Source organism: Loxodonta africana, chromosome X, assembly GCF_030014295.1.
Source record: "Loxodonta africana isolate mLoxAfr1 chromosome X, mLoxAfr1.hap2, whole genome shotgun sequence".
Lineage (NCBI taxonomy): Eukaryota > Metazoa > Chordata > Mammalia > Proboscidea > Elephantidae > Loxodonta > Loxodonta africana.
In genome coordinates, this window is record NC_087369.1 from 65,468,274 (window position 1) to 65,477,863 (window position 9,590).

The window sequence follows — 9,590 nt, forward strand, 5'->3', positions numbered from 1 at the left end:
ACGGTGTCATAGAAGGTTTGAGGAGTAGTTATGAAACAATGGAAGACAAGATCAGTGAAATTGAAGACAAATAATTGTATACCACTTTGAGGAAAAATCAGAGAAAAGAATGAAGAAATACTGAGAATAATGTGGGATACCATCACAAACAAAAATTTGCAAGTGATCAGAGTTCCAGAACAGGGGAGAAAACAGAAAACACAGAGAGGATCATTGAAGAATTGCTGACAGAAAACATCCCTAATATTATGAAAGGTGAAAAGCCGACCATCCAAGGAGCTCAACAAACTCCATAGAGGATAGACCCCAGAAGGAAATGGCCACAGCACATCATAATCACACTTGCTAAAACCAAAGACAAAGAAAGAATTCTGAAAGCAGCTTGACAAAATTGAAAAGTCACATACAGAGGGGAAACAATAAGACTAAGCTCTGCTTACTCTGCAGAAATCATGCAGGCAAGAAGGCAATGGGATGATATATATAAAAACTTGAAAGAAAAAAACTGCCAACCAAGAATACTATATCCTTGGAAATCTCTCACACAAATATGATGGTGAAATCAAGACATTTCCAGATAAACAGAAATTAAGAGTATGTAAAAAACAAACCAAACTTGCAGAATTATTAAAGGGAGTCATTTGGTTAGAGAAAAAACAACATCAGACAACAACCTGAATCTAGGACTCAAGACTGCATCAGCCAGACACTAATGAACTCTCAGCCAGGTAATGAACTCTCAAGGATTAATCAAAACCAAAAGATTTTACAACAGGGAACGAGAGAGGTTAATCTGTAAATGACAACGTCAGAATAATAAAAGATGGAATAAACAGTGTAGGTATAGAACTTTGAAATGGAGAGGATTGCAAGGCAATACCAAGTAATAAAAGACTGGTTCAAACTTAGGAAAATAAGGGTAAATGTCAAGGGGTAACAACAAAGAAAGTTAACAAACCTACTCATCAAAATAAAGAAGAATATAAACTCTCAGTAAACACAAAATCTGCAAAAACAAAAGAAAAGGAAGAAACCCACAAAGAAAAAGGATTCAGCCAGGAGAGTAAGAGGAACAAAGAAAACGTCAACACCATGAAAAAGCACTACAAAATGACAGCAAGAAACTCATACCTCTCAATAATTACACTCAACAGAAATGGCCAAAGTGCACCCTTAAAGAGACAAAGAGTGACAGAACGGAAAGAAAAAAAAAAAAACCAGGGTCCATCAATATGCTATCTACAAAAGACACACATCAGAAACAGAGACATAAATTTATTACAAATCAAAGGATGGAAAAAAAATCAAGCAAACAGCTACCAAAAAAGAGCAGGAGTGGCAGTACTAATCTCAGATAAAACAGACTTTAAAACAAAATCCACGATAAAAGACAAAGATGGGCAATATAAAATGATTAAAGGGACAGTCCACCATGAAGAAAGACATAGAGGGGCGGAGCCAAGATGGCGGACTAGGCAGATGCTACCTCGGATCCCTCTTACAACAAAGACACGGAAAAACAAGTGAATCGATCACATACATAACAATCTACGAACCCTGAACAACAAACACAGATTTCGAGACGGAGAATGAACTAATACGGGGAAGCAGCGATTGTTTCCAGAGCCTGGAGCCAGCGTACCAGTCAGGTACGGCACAAGCACAGAGAGCTGCTCCACCCCCCTGAACTAATCCCGGGAGGGGGACCAGCCGGTTCCGCGGGAGGCGTGGGACGCAGCCGGTAGGAGAAGTCCCCGGGAGGCAGTGACTGGCCTTGGAGCAGGAAGAGCAGCGTCCCGGCCGCAGAACCATCCCGCCGCGATTTGGACTGGACGCAGCGGATTTTCTGGAAAAACTAGTTTCCCAGTGATGGCTCGGAGACAACAATCCATATCAAACCACTTAAAGAAGCAGACCATGACAGCTTCTCCAACCCCCCAAACAAAACAATCAAAATCTTTCCCAAATGAAGATACAATCCTGGAATTATCAGACACAGAATATAAAAAACTAATTTACAGAATGCTTAAAGATATCACAAATGAAATTAGGATAACTGCAGAAAAAGCCAAGGAACACACTGATAAAACTGTTGAAGAACTCAAAAAAATTATTCAAGAACATAGTGGAAAAATTAATAAGTTGCAAGAATCCATAGAGAGACAACACGTAGAAATCCAAAAGATTAACAATAAAATTACAGAATTAGACAATGCAATAGGAAGTCAGAGGAGCAGACTCGACCAATTAGAATGCAGACTGGGACATCTGGAGGACCAGGGAATCAACACCAACATAGCTGAAAAAAAAATCAGATAAAAGAATTAAAAAAAATGAAGAAACCCTAAGAATCATGTAGGACTCTATCAAGAAGGATAACCTGCGGGTGATTGGAGTCCCAGAACAGGGAGGGGAGACAGAAAACACAGAGAAAATAGTTGAAGAACTCCTGACACAAAACTTCCCTGACATCATGAAAAACGAAAGGATATCTATCCAAGATGCTCATCGAACCCCAGTTAAGATTGATCCAAAAAGAAAAACACCAAGACATATTGTCATCAAACTCACCAAAACCAAAGATAAACAGAAAATTTTTAAAGCAGCCAGGGAGAAAAGAAAGGTTTCCTTCAAGGGAGAATCAATAAGAATAAGTTCAGACTACTCAGCAGAAACCATGCAGGCAAGAAGGGAATGGGACGACATATACAGAACACTGAAGGAGAAAAAGTGCCAGCCAAGGATCATATATCCAGCAAAACTCTCTAAGAAATATGAAGGTGAAATTAAGATATTTACAGACAAACACAAGTTTAGAGAATTTGCAAAAACCAAACCAAAGCTACAAGAAATACTAAAGGATATTGTTTGGTCAGAGAACCAATAATATCAGATATCAGCACAACACAAGGTCACAAAACAGAACGTCCTGATATCAACTCAAATAGGAAAATCACAAAAACAAACAAATTAAGATTAATTAAAAAAAAATACACATAACAGGGAATCCTGGAAGTCAATAGGTAAAAGATCACAATAATCAAAAAGAGGGACTAAATACAGGAGGCATTGAACTGCCATATGGAGAGTGATACAAGGCGATATAGAACAATACAAGTTAGGTTTTTACTTAGAAAAATAGGGGTAAATAATAAGGTAACCACAAAAAGGTATAACAACTGTATAACTCAAGATAAAAGCCAAGAAAAACATGAAGAAAGACATAACCATAATAAATATCTACACACCCAATGACAGGGCTCCAAAATACATAAAACAAACTCTAACAGCACTGAAAAGAGAAATTGACAGTTCCACAATAATAGTAGGAGGCTTCAACATACCACTCTTGGTAAAGGACAGAACATCTAGGAAGAAACTCAACAAAGATACAAATCTAAAGACCACAAATAGCCAACTTGAACTCAGACATACGTAGATCACTCTATCCAACAGCTGCAAAGTACACATTCTTTTCCAATACAAGTGGAACATTCTCTAAAACGGACCACATCTTAGGACACAAAACAACCCTCAACAAAATCCAAAACCTTGAGATAATGCAAAGTATCTTCTCTGATCACAACTCCTTCAAAGTAGAAAATAGCAACAGGAAGATCAAGGAAAAAAATCAAAGATATGGAAACTGAATAACATCCTGTTTAAAAATCACTGGGTAATAGAAGAAATCAGAGGTGGAATCAAAAAATTCCTAGAATGAAAACACATCATACCAAAACCTTTGGTACACAGCAAAGGCAGTGCTCAGAAGTCAATGTATAGCAACAGGTGCACACATCAAAAACAAGAAAGGAAAAAAAACATTTTTTTAAACATAGAAATATAGGTAGGCATAGTTAACAACTTTAGATTAAAAACATTCCTGAAATAAGATAAAAAAAAGAAAAAGACGAGACAAAATCAAAACATCAGTTACACAACTCAAACAAATAGGACCCAGAACAAATAGGAAGAGAACAGCAAAAGAAGCCTGCAGCCACCAGACGAAAGGAAAAAATAAAGATCAGAGCAGAAATAAATGAAATAGAAAATAGAAATACTATATAATCCAGCAATCCCACTCCTAGAAATATATCTTAGAGAAATAAGAGTTGTTACATGAATAGACATATGCACACCCATGCTCACTGCAGCATTGCTCACAACACCAAAAAGATGGAAACAACCTGGATGATCATCAACAGAGGAATGGATAAACAAACTGTGGTACATACACACAATGGAGTATAATGCAATAATAAAGAACAACGATGAATCTGTGAAGCAGCTCATAACATGGATGAATCTGGAGGACATTATGCTGAGTGAAATAAGTCAATCACAAAAAGAAAAATAATGTATGAGACCATTAATGTAAAAACTCATGAAAATATTTACACACAAAAAGAAACAACCTTTGATGGTTACTACGGAGGGGAAGGGTGGGGATGAAAACACAGTAAATAAACATGAGTCAGAATTGACTCGATGGCAACGGGGGGGCGGAGTGGTAACTTTGTTGAAGGGTAAGACAGTACACAATACTGGGGAAGCCAGCACAACTTGTACAAGGCAAGGTCACGGAAGCTCCATAGACAGATCCAAACTGCCTGAGGGAATGAACTGCTAGGCTGAAGGCTATGGGGACCATGGTCTTGGGGAACATCTAGCTCATAGTTTAAAAAGAAAATGTTCTACATTCTACTGCGGTGAGTAGCATTGGGAGTCTTAAAAGCCTGTGAGTGGCCATCTAGGATACTCCACTGGTTTCATCCCTTCGGAAACAAGGAAGAATGAAGAAAACTAAAGACACAAGGGAAGATTAGTCCAAAGGACTAATGGACCATATCTACCACGGCCTCCACCAGACAGAGTCCAGTACAACTAGAAGGTGCCCGCCTACCACCACTGACTGCTCTGACAAGAATCACAACATAAGGCCCTGGACAGAACTGGATAAAAATGTAGAACAAAATTCTAACTCATAAAGAAAGATCAGACTTGCTGGCCCGAAAGAGACTGGAGAAACCCTGAGAGTATGGCCCCCAGACACTGTTTCAGCTCAGTAATGAAGTCACTCCTCAGGTTCACCATTCAGCCAAAGATTGGACAGTTTCGTAAAATGAAACGAGACTAAAGGGGCACACCAGCCCAGGGGCAAGGACTAGAAGGCAGGAGGGAACAGGAAAGCAGGTAATAGGGAACCCAAGTTTGAGAAGGGAGAGTGTTGGCATGTCATGGGGTTGTTAACCAATGTCATAAAACAATATGTGTACTAACTGTTTATTGAGAAACTAGCTTGTTCTGTAAACCTTCATCTAAAGTACAATAAAAAAGAAAAAGACATAAATGAAATTGAAGAGGGAAAAACAACAGAAAGAATCAATAAAACCAAAAGTTGGTTCTTTGAAAGGATCAGCAAAATCAACAAACCACTGGACAAATTGACAAAAGAAAAACAGGAGAGGACACAAATAGCCCAAATAAGAATTGAAATGTAAGACGTTACAAGAGACCCAACTGAAATAAAAAGGATCATAACAGAGTACTATGAAAAACTATACTTCGACAAATTTGAAAACCTAGAAAAAATGGACAAATTTCTAGGAACACACTACCTACCCAAACTAACACAAACTGATGTTGAAAATCTGAACAGACCCATAACAAGAGAAGAGATTGAAAAGGTAATAACAATTAAAAAAAAAAAAAAAAAACTCCCAACCAAAAAAGCCCTAGCCCAGGTGGCTTCACCGGAGAATTCTACTAAACATTCGAGAAGAACTCACATAAGTACTACTCAAACTATTTCAGAACATAGAAAAGGAAGGGATATTTCCAAATTCATGCTATGAAGCCAGCATAACTCCGATACCAAAACCAGGCAAAGACACCACAAAAAAAGAAAATTACAGACCAATATCTCTCATGAATATAGATGCAAAAATTCTAGCCAATAAAATTCAGAATCATATCAAAAAATAACACACCACAAACAAGTGGCATTCATACCAGGTATGCAAGGATGGTTCAACATTAGAAAATCAATCAACATAATCCACCATATAAATAAAATAAAAGAAACAAAATCTCATGATCATCTCAATCGACGCAGAAAAGGTATTCAACAAAGTCCAACACCCATTCCTGATACAACTCTCAATAAAATAGGTATAGAAGGTAAATTCCTCAACATAATAAAGGGCATCTATGCAAAACCAACAGCCAACATCATTCTTAATGGAGAGAGGCTGAAAACATTCCCCTTGAGAACAGTAACAAGACAAGGATGCCCTTTATCACCACTTCTATTTAACATTGCACTGGAAGTCTTAGCTGGAGCAATAAAGCAAGAAAAAGAAATAAAGGGCAACCAAACTGGTAATGAAAAGTAAAGCTGTCCCTATTTGCAGAGGATATGATACTATACATAGAAAACGCAAAAGACTCCACAAAAAAAACTACTGGATCTAATAGAAAGATTCAGCAGAGTAGCGGGATACGGTATAAACATACAAAAATCAGTTGGATTCCTATACACCAATAAAGAGAAGGATGAAAAACTCATGAAAAGGTTTACACACAAAAAGAAACAATCCTTGATTGTTATGAGGGACGGGAAGGGTGGGGATGAAAAAACACTAAATAGACAACAGATAAATCGTAACTTTGGTGAAGGGTAAGACAGTACACAATACTGGGGAAGCCGGCACAACTTGTGCAAGGCAAGGTCATGGAAGCTCCATAGACACATCCAAACTCCATGAGGGACCAAACTGCTGGGCTGAGGGCTGTGGAGACCATGGTCTCGGGGAACATCTAGCTCAATTGGCATAATATAGTTTCAAAAGAAAATGTTCTACATTCTACTGTGGTGAGTAGCATCGGGGGTCTTAAAAGCCTGTGAGTGGCATCTAAGATACTCCACTGGTCCCCCCGCTTCAGGAGCAAGGGAAAATGCAGAAAACTAAAGATACAAGGGAAAGGTTAGTTCAAAGGACTAATGGTCCACATCTACCACGGCCTCGACCAGACTGAGTCCAGTACAACTAGATGGTTCCTGGCTACAACCACTGACTGCTCAACAACCACTGACTGCTCTGACAAGAATCACAATAGAGGGTCCCGGAGAGAGCTGGAAAAAAATGTAGAACAAAACACTAACTCAAAAAGAAAGACCACAGGGGCAGGGGTCTGGAGACCATGGTTTCAGGGGACATCTCAGTCAACTGGCATAATAAAATCTATTAAGAAAACATTCTGCATCCCACTTTGAAGAGTGGCGTCTGGGGTGTTAAACACTAGAAAGCAGCCATCTAAGATGCATCAATTGGTCTCAACCCACCTGGAGCAAAGGAGAATGAAGAACACCAAGGACACAAGGCGATTATGAGCCCAAGAGACAGAAAGGGCCACATGAACCAGAGACTGCATCATCCTGAGACTAGAAGAACTAGATGGTGCCCGGCTACAACTGATGACTGCCCTGACAGGGAACACAACAGAGAACCCCTGAGGGAGCAGGAGAGCAGTGGGATGCAGACCCCAAATTCTCATAAGTACGGACTTAATGGTCTGACTGAGACTAGAAGGACCCCGGTGGTCATGACCCCAGACCTTCTGTTGGCCCAGGACAGGAACCATTCCCAAAGCCAACTCTTCATACAGGGATTGGACTGGACAATAGGATAGAAAAAGATGCTGGTGAGAAGTGAGCTTCCTGGATCAGGTGGACACTTGAGACTATGTTGGCATCTCCTGCCTGGAGGGGAAATGAGAGGGTGGAGAGGGTAGAAGCTAGTGAAATGGACACGAAAAGAGATAGTGGAGGGTGAGAGCAGGCTGTCTTATTAGGGGGAGAGTAATTGGGAGTGTGTTAGCAAGGTATATATGGGTTTTTGTGTGAGAGACTGACTTGATTTGTAAACTTTCACTTAAAGCACAATAAAAATTATTAAAAAAAAAAAAAAAGACCAGACTTGCTGGCCAGAAAGACATTGGAGAAATCCTGAGAGTATGGCCCCCAGACACCGTTTCTGCTCAGAAGAAGTAAAAAACATAAAGAAGCATTACAGGAACAATTAAGTATAAAAAAGTAAATTGGTGCCTCTAAGATGAGGGAGCATTTTGAGCAGTGTTATGGAATCAATACTCAGTAATTCTAATTAACCACTTAGTAATCTGTTAGCTGGAATCGCTTGATTTGTTAAAAGAACATGGGTATGGATTGCATTATTATTATTATTTTAATTAGATCAATGACATTATTGAGTACACAAAGTTATCATTGGAAACTACTGCTTGTTAATTACCAATAGAAAATTAGATGTCTTCTCAACTAGATATTTTTTTAAACTTATAAAATTGAGTATCATGTGCATGCTACTATGTAAAGTAAAAATAAATAAATAAAGAGAATGACGAAAAGGAAACCAGGAAAAAAATATCATTTATAATAAAAATAAAAAAAAAAATTTTTTAGCACCTAAAAAAATAAAATGTTTAGGAATAAATCTAACCAGGGATGTAAAAGACCTATACAAAGAAAACTAGAAAACACTACTGCAAGAAACCAAAAGAGACCTATATAAATGAAAAAATATCATGCTTATGGATAGGTAGACTCAACATTGTGAAAATGTCAATTCTACCCAAAGCAATCTGTAAATACAATGCAATCCCGATCCAAATACCAACATACTTTAAAGACATAGAAAAAGTAATCAGTAACTTTATATGGATAGGGAAGAGGCCCCGGATGAGTAAAGCATTATGGAAGAAGAGTAAAGTAGAAGGACTCGCACTACCTCACCTCAGGGACCTACTATATAGCTACGGTGGTCAAAACAGCCTGGTACTGGTACAACAACAGATGCACTGATCAATGGTACAGAATTGAGAACCCAGATGTAAATCAATCCACCTATGGTCACTTGATCTTCGACAAGGGCCCAGTGTCCATCAAACGGGGAAAAGACAGTCTTTTAAACAAATGGTGCTGGCAAAACTGGATGTCCATCTGCAAAAAAATGGAACAGGAGTCATACCTTATGCCCTACACAAAAACTAATTCAAAATGAATAAAGACCTAAAATATAAAACCAGAAACTATAAAGATCATAGAAGAAAAAACAGGATCAACACTAGAGGCCCTAATACACGGCATTAACAGGATACAAACCATAACTAACAACACACAAACTCCAAAAGTAAGCTACGGGAATAGACAGATGCTTCCGGCGAGTCCTCTTTACAACAAAGACCCGAAAAAACAAGTGAAATTATTATATTTGTGACAAGCTGGGAGCCCTGAGCTTCAAAGGCAAGCTTAGAAAATGAACTGAGGGGCAGGGGAGGAAGAGACCATTCAGAAGCAGAGAGGGGTTACGGGACCTGAATCACGGGGAGCCCTCAGGCACCATTCCCAGAGCAGCGGGCTGGTCCTAGCGTTCGGCTGCAGTTTCCTCAGGGTGAAGCAGCCAGCCACACAACCTACTCACACCTCCGGAAGCTGAGGAGAAGGGCGCTCTCGGCAAAAGCTCAGTACTTGTGTATATTTTAAAGCACCCCTGCCCCCACCCCCAAGCCGG